The sequence below is a fragment of the Pseudorasbora parva genome, chromosome 24, assembly GCF_024679245.1.
Source record: "Pseudorasbora parva isolate DD20220531a chromosome 24, ASM2467924v1, whole genome shotgun sequence".
NCBI classification, from domain to species: Eukaryota; Metazoa; Chordata; class Actinopteri; order Cypriniformes; family Gobionidae; genus Pseudorasbora; species Pseudorasbora parva.
In genome coordinates, this window is record NC_090195.1 from 36,541,351 (window position 1) to 36,562,223 (window position 20,873).

The window sequence follows — 20,873 nt, forward strand, 5'->3', positions numbered from 1 at the left end:
TGTGTGGGTCCTGACGCCCCAGTATAGTGATGGTGTTAGTGAGGCCAGCAGGGGGCGCTCACCCTGTGGTCTGTGTGGGTCCTGACGCCCCAGTATAGTGATGGTGTTAGTGAGGCCAGCAGGGGGCGCTCACCCTGTGGTCTGTGTGGGTCCTGACGCCCCAGTATAGTGATGGTGTTAGTGAGGCCAGCAGGGGGCGTTCACCCTGTGGTCTGTGTGGGTCCTAACGCCCCAGTATAGTGATGGTGTTAGTGAGGCCAGCAGGGGGCGCTCACCCTGTGGTCTGTGTGGGTCCTAACGCCCCAGTATAGTGATGGTGTTAGTGAGGCCAGCAGGGGGCGCTCACCCTGTGGTCTGTGTGGGTCCTAACGCCTCAGTATAGTGATGGTGTTAGTGAGGCCAGCAGGGGGCGCTCACCCTGTGGTCTGTGTGGGTCCTAGCGCCCCAGTATAGTGATGGTGTCAGTGAGGCCAGCAGGGGGTGCTCACCCTGTGGTCTGTGTGGGTCCTAAAGCCCCAGTATAGTGATGGTGTTAGTGAGGCCAGCAGGGGGCGCTCACCCTGTGGTCTGTGTGGGTCCTGACGCCCCAGTATAGTGATGGTGTTAGTGAGGCCAGCAGGGGGGGTTCACCCTGTGGTCTGTGTGGGTCCTAACGCCCCAGTATAGTGATGGTGTTAGTGAGGCCAGCAGGGGGCGCTCGCCCTGTGGTCTGTGTGGGTCCTAACGCCCCAGTATAGTGATGGTGTTAGTGAGGCCAGCAGGGGGCGCTCGCCCTGTGGTCTGTGTGGGTCCTAACGCCCCAGTATAGTGATGGTGTTAGTGAGGCCAGCAGGGGGCGCTCACCCTGTGGTCTGTGTGGGTCCTAACGCCCCAGTATAGTGATGGTGTTAGTGAGGCCAGCAGGGGGCGCTCACCCTGTGGTCTGTGTGGGTCCTAACGCCTCAGTATAGTGATGGTGTTAGTGAGGCCAGCAGGGGGCGCTCACCCTGTGGTCTGTGTGGGTCCTAGCGCCCCAGTATAGTGATGGTGTCAGTGAGGCCAGCAGGGGGTGCTCACCCTGTGGTCTGTGTGGGTCCTAACGCCCCAGTATAGTGATGGTGTCAGTGAGGCCAGCAGGGGGCGCTCACCCTGTGGTCTGTGTGGGTCCTAACGCCCCAGTATAGTGATGGTGTCAGTGAGGCCAGCAGGGGGTGCTCACCCTGTGGTCTGTGTGGGTCCTAACGCCCCAGTATAGTGATGGTGTTAGTGAGGCCAGCAGGGGGCGCTCACCCTGTGGTCTGTGTGGGTCCTAACGCCCCAGTATAGTGATGGTGTTAGTGAGGCCAGCAGGGGGCGCTCACCCTGTGGTCTGTGTGGGTCCTAACGCCCCAGTGTAGTGATGGTGTTAGTGAGGCCAGCAGGGGGCGCTCACCCTGTGGTCTGTGTGGGTCCTAACGCCCCAGTATAGTGATGGTGTTAGTGAGGTCAGCAGGGGGCGCTCACCCTGTGGTCTGTGTGTGTCCTAACGCCCCAGTGTAGTGATGGTGTTAGTGAGGCCAGCAGGGGGCGCTCGCCCTGTGGTCTGTGTGGGTCCTAACGCCCCAGTATAGTGATGGTGTTAGTGAGGCCAGCAGGGGGCGCTCACCCTGTGGTCTGTGTGGGTCCTAATGCCCCAGTATAGTGATGGTGTTAGTGAGGCCAGCAGGGGGCGCTCACCCTGTGGTCTGTGTGGGTCCTAATGCCCCAGTATAGTGATGGTGTCAGTGAGGCCAGCAGGGGGCGCTCACCCTGTGGTCTGTGTGGGTCCTAACGCCCCAGTATAGTGATGGTGTCAGTGAGGCCAGCAGGGGGTGCTCACCCTGTGGTCTGTGTGGGTCCTAACGCCCCAGTATAGTGATGGTGTTAGTGAGGCCAGCAGGGGGCGCTCACCCTGTGGTCTGTGTGGGTCCTAACGCCCCAGTGTAGTGATGGTGTTAGTGAGGCCAGCAGGGGGCGCTCACCCTGTGGTCTGTGTGGGTCCTAACGCCCCAGTATAGTGATGGTGTTAGTGAGGTCAGCAGGGGGCGCTCACCCTGTGGTCTGTGTGGGTCCTAAAGCCCCAGTATAGTGATGGTGTTAGTGAGGCCAGCAGGGGGCGCTCGCCCTGTGGTCTGTGTGGGTCCTGACGCCCCAGTATAGTGATGGTGTTAGTGAGGCCAGCAGGGGGCGCTCACCCTGTGGTCTGTGTGGGTCCTGACGCCCCAGTATAGTGATGGTGTTAGTGAGGCCAGCAGGGGGCGCTCACCCTGTGGTCTGTGTGGGTCCTGACGCCCCAGTATAGTGATGGTGTTAGTGAGGCCAGCAGGGGGCGTTCACCCTGTGGTCTGTGTGGGTCCTAACGCCCCAGTATAGTGATGGTGTTAGTGAGGCCAGCAGGGGGCGCTCGCCCTGTGGTCTGTGTGGGTCCTAACGCCCCAGTATAGTGATGGTGTTAGTGAGGCCAGCAGGGGGCGCTCACCCTGTGGTCTGTGTGGGTCCTAACGCCCCAGTATAGTGATGGTGTTAGTGAGGCCAGCAGGGGGCGCTCACCCTGTGGTCTGTGTGGGTCCTAACGCCCCAGTATAGTGATGGTGTTAGTGAGGCCAGCAGGGGGCGCTCACCCTGTGGTCTGTGTGGGTCCTAACGCCCCAGTATAGTGATGGTGTTAGTGAGGCCAGCAGGGGGCGCTCACCCTGTGGTCTGTGTGGGTCCTAACGCCCCAGTATAGTGATGGTGTTAGTGAGGTCAGCAGGGGGCGCTCACCCTGTGGTCTGTGTGTGTCCTAACGCCCCAGTGTAGTGATGGTGTTAGTGAGGCCAGCAGGGGGCGCTCGCCCTGTGGTCTGTGTGGGTCCTAACGCCCCAGTATAGTGATGGTGTTAGTGAGGCCAGCAGGGGGCGCTCACCCTGTGGTCTGTGTGGGTCCTAATACCCCAGTATAGTGATGGTGTTAGTGAGGCCAGCAGGGGGCGCTCACCCTGTGGTCTGTGTGGGTCCTAACAGCCCAGTATAGTGATGGTGTCAGTGAGGCCAGCAGGGGGCGCTCACCCTGTGGTCTGTGTGGGTCCTAATGCCCCAGTATAGTGATGGTGTTAGTGAGGCCAGCAGGGGGCGCTCACCCTGTGGTCTGTGTGGGTCCTAATGCCCCAGTATAGTGATGGTGTTAGTGAGGCCAGCAGGGGGCGCTCGCCCTGTGGTCTGTGTGGGTCCTAACGCCCCAGTATAGTGATGGTGTTAGTGAGGCCAGCAGGGGGCGCTCACCCTGTGGTCTGTGTGGGTCCTAACGCCCCAGTATAGTGATGGTGTTAGTGAGGCCAGCAGGGGGCGCTCACCCTGTGGTCTGTGTGGGTCCTAACGCCCCAGTATAGTGATGGTGTTAGTGAGGCCAGCAGGGGGCGCTCACCCTGTGGTCTGTGTGGGTCCTAACGCCCCAGTATAGTGATGTGTTAGTGAGGTCAGCAGGGGGCGCTCACCCTGGGGTCTGTGTGGGTCCTAACGCCCCAGTATAGTGATGGTGTTAGTGAGGCCAGCAGGGGGCGCTCACCCTGTGGTCTGTGTGGGTCCTAACGCCCCAGTGTAGTGATGGTGTTAGTGAGGCCAGCAGGGGGCGCTCACCCTGGGGTCTGTGTGGGTCCTAACGCCCCAGTATAGTGATGGTGTTAGTGAGGCCAGCAGGGGGCGCTCACCCTGGGGTCTGTGTGGGTCCTAACGCCCCAGTATAGTGATGGTGTTAGTGAGGCCAGCAGGGGGCGCTCACCCTGTGGTCTGTGTGGGTCCTAACGCCCCAGTATAGTGATGGGGACACTATACTGATAAAGAGCACCGTCTTATGGATGAGACGTTAAACCGAGGTCCCGACTCTCTGTGGTTGTTAAAAATCCCAGGATGTCCTTCGATAAAGAGTAGGGGTGTAACCCCGGCATCCTGGCCAAATTTGCCCACTGGCCGCTGTCCATCATGGCCTCCTAATAATCCCCATATCCTGATTGGCTTCATCACTCGGTCTCCTCTCCACCAATCAGCTGGTGTGTGGTGAGCGTTCTGGAGCAATATGGCTGCCGTCGCATCATCCAGGTGGTGCTGCACATTAGTGGTGGTTGAGGAGATTCCCCCCCTTCTATGTAAAGCGCTTTGAGTGCCTAGAAAAGCACTATATAAATGTAATAAATTTATTATTATTATGCTAAAAAGGTTCTACAATGACAAGAAAGATCCATTTTGGCACTTAAAAAGGCTTCTCTATAGTACACTGCAAAAAAATGCATTTCTTATTTAGTATTTTTGTCTTGTTTCTAGTCTAAATATGTACAAATTCTTACATTAAGAAACATTTACTAGACAAGTAAAAATGATTGTCTTGTTTTGGAAAAAAAATAACTATAAAATAAACTAAATAGTCTGCTAGTGGGGTAAGAAAACGTATATTTTTTTAAAGATTGTTTTTCTCCCCCCATTGGCAGATTATTTATCTTATTTTAAGCAAAAACTCTCTTCATTTTGAGTTATTTTCCCCAAAACAAGACAATTACTTTTGCTTGTCTAGTAAATACTTCTTGATTAAAGAATTTTTAGAAGTTTGGACTCGAAACAAGACAAAAATACTGAGGAAGAAGAGCCTTTTTTGCAGTGACCCTTTTAGGGGTTCCACATACAGTATCATATCAAGGCAACAAATCCTGCCGGTCACTTTGGCACAAAGCTCTTTTACGTTCCTCTATAAACTCCTTCAAGTTTATACGTCAACCAGTCGCACCCAAAATAATACGCATACATTTATATCCATAAAACAACATGCAATCTGTCGTTTTTGCTTACGTTTAATTGACCAAGCAACTCTATAACTTTACAGACTACGACAATTCCCTTTTATTCAGCCATATAAAAGGGCCGTCGTGCTCATGTGGTCATATTTCCTCGCTTTGCTCCTCTACAAGCTCTCATTTAGCATAAAGCGATGGCCAACAGACCACAGGAAAACAGCAGCGTCAGCAACACAACCTGGTGAACACAACATGGAAATAAACACGGCCGCCGGATTACGAGAAAATGCCACAATTACACACAAACATGCCCTTGTGCTGTATATAGACACCCTGTGTGTTGATCATCAGGGCCTAAAATCAGGCTGACGTTGTTTCTACAGTATAATTTATGTTTCTTTAATATAAAAATAAGTCGAAATCTCAATCAGCCAGACTTTTAAAAACACACTGCACAAAGCGAAACACTTTACAAGGGTTATTTGGAGGGAACGCGAGCCTGACCAGGGCGACGGCAAACACAACAGAGGGAATTATTCCCTGTCCATAAAGCCATAATGAAGCGTTATAAACGGACATCTGTCTGACCGGCTTCGACTGCAGTAAATTAATGTGTTTAAACAGGAAAAATAAGAGCTGTCTGGAAGAGATAAGTCAGGGAAGAGGACTCAAATGTGTATAATGCCACGGGTATGACACAGGTGTTACAGGAGAGGGTGAAATATGAGGACATTACCCATGGCCCCACTTTACAAAAGGCTTATAAATCACACAGGAGGAGGGGCAGTGTGTGTGTGTGTGTGTAGGGGGATAGGATGTACAGTTTATACAGTATGAAATCCATTAAGCCTATGGAAAGTCCCCATAAAACATGGAAACACAACATGTGTTCGTGTGCGCGTGTGCGTGTGTGTGTGTGTGTGTGTGCGCGCGCGTGTGCGTGTGTGTGTGTGTGTGTGCGCGTGTGTGCGTGTGTGTGTGCGTGTGTGTGTGTGTGTGTGTGTGTGGTCTTCTGAGCATGACCAGGGCTATAAACAAACCGCTGGACCATAAAGTCCCTGACCCGAGAGATCACACTGCAAAAAATGCTTTTCTTACTCAGTATTTTTGTCTTGTTTCTAGTCAAAATATCTAAAACTTTGTGCATTAAGAAACATTTACTAGACAAGAAATAAAATATTTTTTGCGAGTCTTGTTTTGCGAAAAAATAACTCAATCTGCCAGTGGGGTAAGTAAAATAATCTTGTTTTAAGATTATTTTTCTCACCCCATTGGCAGATTATTTATCTTATTTTAAGCAAAAACTCTCTTCATTTTGAGTTTTTTTTCCCCAAAACAGGACAATATTTTTTACTTGTCTAGTTAATACGTCTTGTTTTAAGAATTGTACATGTTTGAAACAAGACATAACAAAAGCAGAAGATTTGTCACCGCTGTAAATATCACTGCACCAGCTTCAGCGGAGGATTTCTGTGACGGAGCAAAAAGTGTTGCCAATGCAAATTCATCTAAACGTGAAGCACTTTTCAGAGCATGTGTGAATAATGGCACTCCTGTTCTCATTTCAGCTCGAGCTGGCCGGTGACGAGGGTACAGATAAACATGTGTGAGAGATTTGAGCTCAAAATACACAACAAAAGGAAATAAAACCGCTCGAGATGTGCTAAATTACAGACTGACAGAGCTCTGCCCTCCTCACACACTGCAAAAAACGCTCTTCTTACTCAGTATTTTTGTCTTGTTTCTAGTCCAAACATCTAAAAATTCTTAAAACCAGAAGTATTTACTAGACAAGCAAAAGTAATTGTCTTGTTTTGGGGAAAATAACTCAAAATGAAGAGAGTTTTTGCTTAAAATAAGATAAATAATCTGCCAATGGGGTGAGAAAAATAATCTTAATTCAAACAGAAAACAAGATTATTTTTCTCACCCCATTGGCAGATTATTTATCTCATTTTAAGCAAAAACTCTCTTCATTTTGAGTTATTTTTCCCCCAAAACAAAACAATTACTTTTTCTTGTCTAGTAAATGTTTCTTAATGTAAGAATTTTTAGATATTATGACTAGAAACAAGACAAAAATACTGAGTAAGAAGAGCATTTTTTGCAGAGTAACCACAGGTCTCGTCCCTCCAGGACACATAGTAGCAAATCATTCTGCTCTTTAAGCACATGCATTACATAATCATCAAAATAATAATCATAATAATCATAATCATAATAATGCATGCAATGTTATGATGAAGAACGGAGCACCTGTCCTAAAGAGGGCATCAAACATTTACAATATTTTGAGTAAATAAATACAGATTGTGTGTTTATCAATGTACGGTATTTGACAGACATATATTATTAAACACACAGATATCATCACTAACTCTTCCCTTAAACGTATGATAGTCTTCGAGATACATTGATAGCATCTGCTAAATGAATACATGTAAATATAAGATATAGACTGATATAGTTCTGTAAATGTCTCAACACTTCCATCTGAAATTAATATTAATAAAACAAAAAAGACTTAATATAGTCTTTGAATGTGTTCTTTAAATGTTCTTAGATTAGGCTTTCAACACTTTACAATAAGGTTGTATTTAACATTAGTTAATGCATCTATTAATGGATTGTGTGACCATGTGCACACTATATCACCAATAACTGATGTGTTACTAACATCTGTTAGTTTATTAACATGACTTTCCTTTAGCAAAGCATGTATTATTATTTACTGCTTTAATGAACCTACAAATGTTAACACATCAGTTAATGTTGAAATACTGTAGACTTGATATTAAGCTTCTCAAAAACCATTAATACATGCTTTGTTTAATACTTATGAGTTATAAATGTTAATCATTAGTGTGTGTCGACTGCTAGATAACCTTACATAAACTGTAAACCTACAGACGAGTTAAAGCATGAACTACTGTTAACTAATAGCACTGTTAATGTGAACAGAAGCATTAAAATATGAGAGTTAAGATGAACTAATGCTGAACAGAGGTGTTGGTCAGGGTTAGTTCATGTTAACTAACACAACATTATTGTAAAGGGTTACCAGGTTTTGTATATGCAACTCTTTTCTTTTAACCATGCAAGATTAATTATGAAGATAATATTGGCTCTTACCTGCTCTTTTAAAAATGCCTCCAGGAAGAAAAAAATTGTTGAGTTGAGAACTGAAGGTATAAATCATCACATGACTGTGTGTGTCTCCACTGCAGGAGCCATGATGCCTGTCAGACAGAGCCGATGACATCACGGAGAGAGACACGCCCCTCAGACCCTTATACAGACAGAGCCGATGACATCACGGAGAGAGACACGCCCCTCAGACCCTTATACAGAGAGAGCCGATGACATCACGGAGAGAGACACGCCCCTCAGACCCTTATACAGACAGAGCCGATGACATCACGGAGAGAGACACGCCCCTCAGACCCTTATACAGACAGAGCTGATGACATCACGGAGAGAGACACGCCCCTCAGACCCTTATACAGACAGAGCGGATGACATCACAGAGAGAGACACGCCCCTCAGGCCCTTATACAGACAGAGCTGATGACATCACGGAGAGAGACACGCCCCTCAGACCCTTATACAGACAGAGCCGATGACATCACGGAGAGAGACACGCCCCTCAGACCCTTATACAGACAGAGCCGATGACATCACGGAGAGAGACACGCCCCTCAGACCCTTATACAGACAGAGCCGATGACATCACGGAGAGAGACACGCCCCTCAGACCCTTATACAGACAGAGCTGATGACATCACGGAGAGAGACACGCCCCTCAGACCCTTATACAGACAGAGCCGATGACATCACGGAGAGAGACACGCCCCTCAGACCCTTATACAGACAGAGCTGATGACATCACGGAGAGAGACACGCCCCTCAGACCCTTATACAGACAGAGCCGATGACATCACGGAGAGAGACACGCCCCTCAGACCCTTATACAGACAGAGCCGATGACATCACGGAGAGAGACACGCCCCTCAGACCCTTATACAGACAGAGCCGATGACATCACGGAGAGAGACACGCCCCTCAGACCCTTATACAGACAGAGCCGATGACATCACGGAGAGAGACACGCCCCTCAGACCCTTATACAGACAGAGCCGATGACATCACGGAGAGAGACACGCCCCTCAGACCCTTATACAGACTGAGCCGATGACATCACGGAGAGAGACACGCCCCTCAGACCCTTATACAGGCAGAGCCGATGACGTCACGGAGAGAGACACGCCCCTCAGACCCTTATACAGACAGAGCCGATGGCATCACGGAGAGAGACACGCCCCTCAGACCCTTATACAGACAGAGCCGATGACATCACGGAGAGAGACACGCCCCTCAGACCCTTATACAGACAGAGCCGATGACATCACGGAGAGAGACACGCCCCTCAGACCCTTATACAGACAGAGCCGATGACATCACGGAGAGAGACACGCCCCTCAGACCCTTATACAGACAGAGCCGATGACATCACGGAGAGAGACACGCCCCTCAGACCCTTATACAGACAGAGCCGATGACATCACGGAGAGAGACACGCCCCTCAGACCCTTATACAGACAGAGCGGATGACATCACGGAGAGAGACACGCCCCTCAGACCCTTATACAGACAGAGCGGATAACATCACGGAGAGAGACACGCCCCTCAGACCCTTATACAGACAGAGCCGATGACATCACGGAGAGAGACACGCCCCTCAGACCCTTATACAGACAGAGCCGATGACATCGGAGAGAGACACGCCCCTCAGACCCTTATACAGACAGAGCGGATGACATCACGGAGAGAGACACGCCCCTCAGACCCTTATACAGACAGAGCCGATGACATCACGGAGAGAGACACGCCCCTCAGACCCTTATACAGACAGAGCCGATGACATCACGGAGAGAGACACGCCCCTCAGACCCTTATACAGACAGAGCCGATGACATCACGGAGAGAGACACGCCCCTCAGACCCTTATACAGACAGAGCCGATGACATCACAGAGAGAGACACGCCCCTCAGACCCTTATACAGACAGAGCCGATGACATCACGGAGAGAGACACGCCCCTCAGACCCTTATACAGACAGAGCCGATGACATCACGGAGAGAGACACGCCCCTCAGACCCTTATACAGAGAGAGCCGATGACATCACGGAGAGAGACACGCCCCTCAGACCCTTATACAGAGAGAGCCGATGACATCACGGAGAGAGACACGCCCCTCAGACCCTTATACAGAGAGAGCCAATGACATCACGGAGAGAGACACGCCCCTCAGACCCTTATACAGACAGAGCTGATGACATCACGGAGAGAGACACGCCCCTCAGACCCTTATACAGACAGAGCTGATGACATCACGGAGAGAGACACGCCCCTCAGACCCTTATACAGACAGAGCTGATGACATCACGGAGAGAGACACGCCCCTCAGACCCTTATACAGACAGAGCCGATGACATCACGGAGAGAGACACGCCCCTCAGACCCTTATACAGACAGAGCTGATGACATCACGGAGAGAGACACGCCCCTCAGACCCTTATACAGACAGAGCTGATGACATCACGGAGAGAGACACGCCCCTCAGAACCTTATACAGCTACAGACAGAGCTGATGACATCACGGAGAGAGACACGCCCCTCAGACCCATATACAGACAGAGCGGATGACATCACGGAGAGAGACACGCCCCTCAGACCCTTATGAATATGTTAAATTCATGTTTTAATATGGATTATGGATATATATATATAAATCCAGCAGTAAATATTTGAAGTAAATGTAATTTAAATATTTTGAAATGCACGTTTACGAAGCCTCGTCTAGATGACTAAGATGTGCGATATATAATAACACAAAATATGTTTTTGCTGCAAATCTGAGTTAAGTGAGCTACTCAAATAAGTTTTATTTGTATTTTTTTCTTTTTTTTTATGTTACACTTACAGCTTAATAATTCCTTTGTATCAGTGTGCATGCTTATTTATCTGCTGAAGTCAAACGGAACATTAATATGCGTGCACAGACACATGTCCACTACATGCTGCATTAGTCTAGGCCGACAGAAACAGAAGAGAAGAATAAAGATTAAATCAGAGAACATGAGAGGGAAACGACGCCATCCTCATCCACATCGCCCTCAATTAAAGAAGAGACAGCTTTTGCATTCACAATCCAGCACAAATCCCAAATTAACCTATTTTTGATCAAATCTGCCATTACAGATATCAGCCTCTGCCGTTTGCTGAGGATCGTGAGCGCGCCAGTGGGCGGACAGGACTCATTATTCATGCGCAGATTTAAATATGCTGACTCTAATTAAAGTGCTCTGCTGATCAGAACGAGGCTTCTTCACATAAACCCCAGTGTGTGTATCTGACCATTATCAGACCTGAGCAGCATTAGCGCGCGCGCACACACACACACACACACACACACACACACACACACACACACACACACACACACACACACACACACACACACACACACACACACACACACACACACACACACACACACTGTTAAATCAACACTCAAACAGTGCTTTACTGCCATCTGCTGACATAGAGCGACACTGCACATGTTTAGGACACATTCGAGACTGCTGTCCAAATTAATATTATTTCATTTTATTTTATTTCTCTCTTTATTGTCCACCATGGACAATAAAGGGGACGGCAGTGGCTCAGTGGTTCATGTAGGTTGTCTACAAACCAGAAGGTTGGTGGTTCAATCCCCGGTTCCACCTGACCAAGTGTTGAGGTGTCCATGAGCAAGGCACCTAACCCCAGCTGCTCCCGACGAGCTGGATGGTGCCTTACATGGCTGACACCGCCGTCGGTGTATGAATGGGTGAATGTGAGGCAAAAATGTAAAGCGCTTTGGATGGTCTGTTAAAAACGCTATATAAATGCAGTCCATTTACCATTTACCATTCACCATGGTGTAAATGTGTCTTTGGCTCCCCAGACCGTATAATGATTAGACAGGCATACAGAACAACAATAAAAATAACAGATTCACAGTATATAAACTGCAAAAAATGCTTTTCTTACTTAGTATTTTTGTCCTGTTTTAAGTCAAAGTATCAAAAAATAATATATATTAAGAAGCATTTACTAAATAATTGTCTTGTTTTGGGGAAAAAAATACTCAAAACTGAGTGAACTTTTGCTTAAAATAAGCAAACTAATCAGTCAATTGTTAGTTTTTTCCCCCCAAATCAAGACAATTACTTTTGCTTGTCTAGTAAACACTTCTTGTTTTAAGGTTTTTTAGATGTTTGGACTAGAAACAAGACAAAAATACTGAGTAAGAAAATCATTTTGTTGCAGTGAATATAAAAATAAGCAAAAAAGTACAAATCATATCACATCCGAGGAGATTATAAGTCACTTGCAGAGTTGAGAATTTTAATGGAATTTGGGAGGATTGAATTTTTAAGCAGATGTTTGTTTGCCAGAGGCTGAGCGCTATCTCCAACAATACCTCTTCCTTCTTCTTTGTCCTTTCAGCATACAGTCGTGTTAAGGTGTTTTGTGTCCTATAATGCAGTGAAAATATAACAACGAGCCTTTAATCATCACAGAGCAAATCATTTCACTGATCTTCCCTGTCTCATCCAGTAACCTTCTTCTGCTCTGGGACCGTTTGGCCTTCCCAAAGTGAAGCACGTCCCATACACACATACAGTGTCTTTAAATACAACATTCTGGTGTCACTTTACAGCAAACCCTTTGAAATGACATAAAGCACTGCTAAAAGTGATAAACATGCAAGTATATGCTGTCTGAGCTGTAATAAACCCCACGGGGGGAAAAAAGTGCCACATTTTGATTTTTTGTTTATAAATGAATTTTTGAAAGTGTAACTCTGTGCTATAGACCCCTGCAGACCGATTCGGCTGTTTCCAGCAAATACTGGAACAAGATGTTTGTCTGCATCATGTTGGATGCAAGATTTATTAATGTTCCATAAATTATTTGAATAAAATTGTTTCAAACAACACAGCAGAACCATTACACATCTCACAGCCACACTCAGCCGTGATTCACTACTGAACGAATCAGCAGTTTGAAAGAATCGCTTGAATTAATCGACTCAATGACTCACTCATTAAGATGGTCAGCGTTTGAACGAATTGACTCAATGACTCACTTGTTAAGACGGTCAGCGTTTGAACGAATCGACACTCACTCGTTAATACGGTCAACATTTGAATGAATCAACTCAATGACTCACTTGTTAAGATGGTCAGCATTTGAAGGAATCGACTCAATGACTCACCTGTTAAGACGGTCAGCGTTTGAACAAATCGAATCGATGACTCACTAGTTAAGACGGTCAGCGTTTGAACTAAATGACTCAATTACTCACTCTTTAAGACGGTCAGCATTTAAATGAATCGACTCAATGGCTCACTCATTAAGACGGTCAGCGTTTTAATTAATCGACTCAATGACTCACTCATTAAGACAGTCAGAGTTTGAACGAATAGACTCAGTGACTCACTCGTTTAGATGGTCAGTGTTTGAATGAATCAAACCAATGACTCACTCATTAAGGCGGTCAGCATTTGAACAAAACGACTCAATGACTCACTTGTTAAGACGGTCAGCGTTTGAACGAATCAACACTCACTCGTTAATACGGTCAACATTTGAATGAATCAACTCAATGACTCACTTGTTAAGATGGTCAGCATTTGAAGGAATCGACTCAATGACTCACCTGTTAAGACGGTCAGCGTTTGAACAAATCGAATCGATGACTCACTAGTTAAGACGGTCAGCGTTTGAACTAAATGACTCAATGACTCACTCTTTAAGACGGTCAGCATTTAAATGAATCGACTCAATGGCTCACTCATTAAGACGGTCAGCGTTTTAATTAATCGACTCAATGACTCACTCATTAAGACAGTCAGAGTTTGAATGAATAGACTCAGTGACTCACTCGTTTAGATGGTCAGTGTTTGAATGAATCAAACCAATGACTCACTCATTAAGGCGGTCAGCATTTGAACAAAACGACTCAATGACTCACTCATCAAGACGGTCAGCATTTGAACGAAACGACTTAATGACTCACTCATTAAGACGGTCAGCGTTTGAATTAATCGACTCAATGACTCACTTATCATGACGGTCAGCATTTGAACGACTCAACGCTCACTCGTTAATACAGTCAACATTTGAATGAATCGACTCAATGACTCACTCATTAAGACGGTCAGCGTTTGAATTAATCGACTCAATGACTCACTCATTAAGACGGTCAGCGTTTGAATTAATCGACTCAATGACTCACTCATTAAGATGGTCAGCGTTTGAATTAATCGACTCAATGACTCACTCATCATGACGGTCAGCATTTGAACGACTCAACGCTCACTCGTTAATACGGTCAACATTTGAATGAATCGACTCAATGACTCACTCGTTAATACGGTCAACATTTGAATGAATCGACTCAATGACTCACTCATTAAGACGGTCAGCGTTTGAATTAATCGACTCAATGACTCACTCATTAAGACGGTCAGCATTTGAACGAAATGAATCAATGACTCACTCATCAAGATGGTCAGCGTTTGAATTAATCGACTCAATGACTCACTCATTAAGACGGTCAGCATTTGAATTAATCGACTCAATGACTCACTCATTAAGACGGTCAGCGTTTGAATTAATCGACTCAATGACTCACTCATTAAGACGGTCAGCATTTGAACGAAATGAATCAATGACTCACTCATCAAGATGGTCAGCGTTTGAATTAATCAAGTCCTCACGGGACTTCAGAGCGAGACACAGCTAGCCGGCTAAAACAGGTGAATTTAAACAATGGCTAAGTGGCTAAACGCATCTCATTGTCGTGTGAGGGACCTGTTCATGTTGGACAGACATTTTAATTGCATTTTGTGTCTGTTAAGATGCACAAAGACACCCGTTATGTCTATGCCCCTATGCTGGGGGGGTCTGTTTCTACAACTTTCACTTGTAACGGAGTAATATTTGACCAGTAGTACTTTTACTCAAGTAATGAAGTTGTGTAGTTTGTCCATCTCTGGCCACCAGGGGGCGACTGTGAAAGTTTCCGACAGTCAAAGATCGCTTTTCTTTAAAGTAAATGTATGCAGTCTGAAGTCTGGACATCTGGGAAGTATGACTGCAGTGACAGAATTATGTTCTCATTTGAGGACACAGACACACAGATCTCATGAGCAACACTTTCTTGGCTTAATGAGGTTTGGTTCAATTCACTTCAATATTGATTATATTCATGGATATACAGAACATAAAACATATACAGTTAGTTTTTCTCACTATGCTGCAAAAATGCTCTTCTTCCTCAGTAATTGTGTCTTGTTTCCAGTCTAAATATCTAACAATTCTTAAATCAAGATGCGTTTAATAGATAAGTATAATGAGATATTTTTTCTTGTTTTGTTGAAACTAATATCTAAATGAAGTGAGTTTTTGCTTAAAATCGGCAAAATGATCTGCCAATGGGGTGAGAAAAATAATCTTATTTCTGATTGAAATCTTGATTCTTGTTTCCGTCCCAAACAGAAATCAGATTATTTTTCTCACCCCATTGGCAGATCATTTTGCCTGTTGTAAGCAAAAACTCCCAGAAAACAAGCAAAAATATTCTATGTCATTTTACTTATCTAGTAAATGCATCTTGAGTTAAGAATATTTAGATTGGACTGGAAACAATTAAGAAAAAGTACTAAATAAGAAGAGCATGTCTTGCAGTGCAGCTATGGAGTTTATGGTCATTGAAAGGCTTTTCTGAGGTGAACGTGGCGTCATTCTCAGGTTTTATTGATGTGTTTCTGTGGCTGAAACACTGATGGATGGATCACATGAGACAGGAGTTTGTTCTGAATCTTTCAGTTTATCCTCTGATGTTCATTCATCTTTATTTGCTGCTGTAGTGAAGAGGAAGAGATTATCATATGAAACATATAAAACATATGTAAGTGTGTGTTACGCTTCTAGTGTTGAGTGTCCATCTGTTGAGTTTAGTGTATTAAAGATCAGATTTCTGTGCTGCCATGTAACCTTTTTACTGTTTTAATCTATGGAAATTTTAAGAGCTGAACGGTCACACATGTTTTTCTGATGTTCTTGATTTACTGGAGAAGGGTCATGTTTGTACTTCTTGTTATTTTAGTTGTTTTAGCTTGTTTCAATGCTTGTTTTGTCATCATTTAAATAATGTTAAATCTGGTAAATTCAAATAAATTATCAACATAACTTCATACATGTTTTGGAATGACAATTATAGGAATTTTCATTTCAAAATGTCACAGGACTCCCTCCACACCTCTCTGAGGCTGCAGTGCGGTACTGTGGCCACTGGGTGGCAGCAAACACTAATGCTGCTCATCTCAGCTTGGGGACAATCATGCAACACATATGGATGGATGGATGGATGGATGGATGGATGGATGGATGGATGGATGGATAGCAACAGCATTATTGTTTTTATGATTGCATTATGGACAGAATGTGAGGGTTTGCAGGAGTGTCTCCCAGCATGCACTGCGATCTGACCCTGAGCACTTCTAATGGGATGTTAATGGCGTTAGTGTGTTTAATGTGCTGCACACACACACACACACACACTCTCTCTCTCTCTCTCATCAAGGATCATGATCACTGAAGACTGGAGGAACCATCCTGAACATTCAGCTCTGATCACAGAAATAAATCAGCATTTAAAGGAGAATACACTGAAAAACTAATATTTTAAATTGTAATAATATATCACAATATTATAAATTTTTTTCTGTATTTTGATTAAATAAATGCAGGCTTGATGAGCAGAAGAAACTTCTTTCAAAAACATGACAGATAGTGATGTGTCCAAACGTTTGGCCTGTGCTGTAATTATTTGACATTATCATGATTTATTAATGTCTAGAGACACATCAGGGCCATTTATGATTCATTAAAATACATTTCTTACATACAGTTCCTTTAATAATAATATATTTATATAAATATTAAAAAATAGTATGTCATAAAATATTATTTAATAACAAATATAAAAATGGGACTATTTTTAGTGACAAAGAACTGGAAAACAATTTCATATATATATATAGTATAATTAGTATTTTTTGTACAAACTAATTTCAAAGATTTTAGCATAAACATTTTCATTTTAAAAAAAGACAAAAAGGAAATGAATGAAATCTTTGAGTCCGAACCTTTGACGGAGATATAGAGTGTGTTATGCCTGTGTGAATGCGTGCTCCTCCCGCACGGAGAGCCGTCAGCAGCCACAGGTTATGGGACAGGTCGCTCTTCTCCCTGCCGAGGGAATGGGAATATATATTTTGTGTTCCACTAATGAGCTTTTAGTTGCGGTGTGCTGCGTCAGCTTTATAGCCGATCCCTGAGGAGCCTGAGTCAGCACAGTCCCTTTAACAACACAATCATCTGTGCAATTCACTATTACAACACGTTCTGCTGCCTGTGCCTTACTGTACAAACACATACAGTAGATCAGAGGAGGAACAGATCATCATGTGCACTGGCATTATATGTTTATATATCAGGCATTTGGAGCCCTTTCCTAATATTGTGTTGCTCTGATGGACTCCACTAGACCCCTGAAGGTGTGCTGTGGTATCTGGCACCAAGATGTTAGCAGCAAACCCTTTAAGTCCTGTAAATTGCTAGATGGAGCCTCCATGGATCGGACTTGTTTGTTCAGCTCATCCCACAGATGCTCGATTGGATTGAGATCTGGGGAATCTGGAGGCCGAGTCGACGCCTCAAACTGGTTGTTGTGCTCCTCAAACCATTCCTGAAGCATTTGTGCTTTGTGTCAGGAGCATTATCCTGCTGGAAGAGCCACAGCCACCAGAATACCGTTTCCATCAAAGGCTGAACATGGTCTCAGCAATGCTTAGGTAGGTGGAGCGTGTCAAAGGAACATCCACATGGATGGAGAACCCAAGGTTTCCCAGCAGAACATTGCCCAAAGCATCACACTGCCTCCGCCGGCCCGCCTTCTTCCCATAGTGCATCCTGGGGCCATGTGTTCCCCAGGTAAGCCACGGACCCGGAAACAACAAACTGAGATGCTCTGTGTATTCTGACAGCTTTCTATCAGAACCAGCATTAACTTCTGGAGCAGTTTGACCTCCAGTAGCTCGTCTGTTTAAGGTCTGAGGAATCACTGGTTTGAGTCCTATCTCACAGGTAGGTCTTTTAAGGTTGCCTGGAGAGGAGAGGTATCCAAAACACATCAACTGACCATGGGGGTTCCTCAGGGCTCAGTGCTTGGACCTCTCCTCTCCTCTTCTCCATCTCCTCTTCTACATCATTGGGACCCATCATTCAGGCACATGGTCTCTCATATCATTGCTATGCTGATGACACACAGCTCTACCTCTCATTTCAACCAGATGATCCCACAGTAGCTGCACGAATCTCAAGCTGTCTGGCGGACATCTCGGCATGGATGAAAAAACATCACCTGCAGCTCAATCTAGCAAAGACTGAGCTGCTTGTTTTCCCTGCTAATCCCACCATACAACACGATTTTACCATCCAGCTAGGTTCATCTCTGATTACTCCTTCAGGGTCGGTCAGAAATCTTGGAGTAATCTTTGATGACCAGCTGTCCTTCAAAGACCACATCTCGAAGACGGCTCGGTCATGCAGGTTTGCATTGCACAACATCAGGAAAATCAGACCGTTCCTTACGGAGCATGCAACACAGCTTCTTGTCCAAGCCCTGGTCATTTCTAGACTTGACTATTGCAACGCGCTTCTGGCTGGACTTCCATCTTGTGCAATCAAACTGCTGCAAATGATCCAGAACGCTGCGGCACGTCTTGTATTCAATGAGCCCAAAATGGCTCATGTCACACCTCTATTCATCTCTCTACATTGGCTACCACTCGCTGCCCGGATCAAATTCAAAGCTCTGACTCTTGCTCATGGATCTTCCACAAGCTCAGCACCGCATACTTCGACTCACTCCTACGAGTCTACACCCCCACCAGAAGCCTTCGACTCACTCCTACGAGTCTACACCCCCACCAGAAGCCTTCGACTCAACTAATAAGCGAAGGCTTGTGGTACCATCACAGAGAGGCATGAAATCCCTCTCCAGGACTTTTTCTTTCATTGTTCCTGGTTGGTGGAACGATCTTCCGTCCTCCATACGCACGACAGAATAACTCGCTTCATTCAAAAGACAGGTAAAAACTCATCTCTTCCTTGAGCACTTAATCTTAGATTAAAAAATAAAAAAAATAATAAAAAATAAATAAAAATCTCCCTCTATTTCTCTTTTCTTCTTCCCTTTTCTGGTTTTTGCTACTCTGAGCGGTATACAAATCTTGGCATTTTTTCCCGTTTCTTTGCCTCTTCTTGACGGATCGCTTCCTGTTCTCCTGAGTTGTAAGTCGCTTTGGATAAAAGCGTCTGCTAAATGCATAAATGTAAATGTAAAAATGTCTGTTTGATCGGACCCCACGGGCCAGCCTTCGCTCCCCACGGTCATCAATGAGCCTTGGCCGCCCATGACCCTGTGGCCGGTTCTCCACTGGTCCTTCCTTGGAGCACTTTTGATAGATACTGACCACTGCAGACCGGGAACAGCCCACAAGAGCTGCAGTTTTGGAGATGCTCTGACCCAGTCGTCTAGCCGTCACAATCTGGCCAAACTCGCTCAAATCCTTACGCTTGCCCATTTCTCCTGCTTCACACACATCAACTCTGAGGACAAAATGTTCACTTGCTGCCTAATATATCCCACCCACTAACAGGAGCCGTGATGAAGAGATCATGACAGAGTATATATACAGTTTATAATGCTTATCATATATTTTAATATTTATATATGCTTGTGAAGGCATTATTGCTGTCAAAAAGAAGTTAATTATCATTTATTATCATAAATCAGCAGTAATGACATTCTCATGACCAGTATCTGTACTCCAGACCGCTCTATTGTCCTGTGTTGTGTTTCCTCTCGTACGGGATGTCCTGGTCAATAACCATTCTGTTAATAGCTCAAACATTAGATTGGGCTTCTTTTATTAATGATTTCCCCCATTATGCATCTGTGCTTCTGGGCTACTTTCGGTCAATTGAGATTACAGAACACTTTATGAATCAGGTATTTATCTTCTGCACATTTTGAGAATGGCCGTTCTGGTGGTTTTATAATACGTGGCTGTTTTACAATTCAGGGATAACATCCATTCCTCTTCAAAATTGAATTTTCCCATTTAGCCACTGCGGAGCAACAGCTAACTCACTTGAACATTAATAACATTACTAATTCAGCACACATGGATCTGTGTGTACTTATGATCATTCATGTTGAGGCTCTACTGTAAGAGTACTAAAACATAACATCCATCCCAAGGAGGCACAAATAGGAGAAATGCTACAATATACCATTCTAAAATTGCTCAGGAAAGTACACACTAGAACTCAGATGATAGTTTTGAGTCATGTGAAACACTCAGGTTCAGTCAATCTCATGTCAGTCTTGAGTACCTATAGAGTAGTATTGCATCCTTCATATCTCCGAAAAGTCTTTAGTTTTATTATATTTATAAAAGAAATATGGGCTGTACCGAGTCTTTCCAGAAAAAACCGAGCGCCTGGAGGCGAATCGTGTGGGCGGAGCTAAAGAATGACGATGCGTATCGAGTGGGCGGAGCTAAAGAATGACGAGCGCACAAAGCAGTGACGTCCTCAAGCGTGGAGGAACCCATCGCTATCGATCTCAGCTAATACAGATAATGATCCAGAATCATCCGGAGGCTGAAATAAACTGAACAGGAGCAGCAGCAGCAGCAGGACGTCCGTCTCTGTGGTATGGACTGTATTTAGTGGCCTGTCAACATTTGTGTGTGTTTACTCGCAGTTTATGAGGACATGATTCGGTTTATGGACTATTGTATGCGACTAAACCTTAGCAGGAGCAAGCAGAACGGTTTTGCACGTCAGACTAGTGTAACGTTATACAGAGAACAGCAATGGAGTCCGTTAGCGCATTTGAATGACGAAGCACGCGATCGTGTCGTT

General features: G+C 45.1%; 1 protein-coding gene across 1 annotated transcript in view; it reads right to left on the minus strand.

The window, feature by feature from the left end:
- Positions 1-7,988, minus strand: part of si:dkey-225n22.4 (collagen alpha-1(XXI) chain) — an 87,310-nt gene extending 79,322 nt beyond the window's left edge. Inside the window, exon 1 of the mRNA XM_067435470.1 lies at positions 7,889-7,988. The gene's annotated coding sequence lies outside the window, so the exon portion shown is untranslated. The remainder of the gene's footprint in view (positions 1-7,888) is intronic.
- Positions 7,989-20,873: the final 12,885 nt, after the last annotated feature.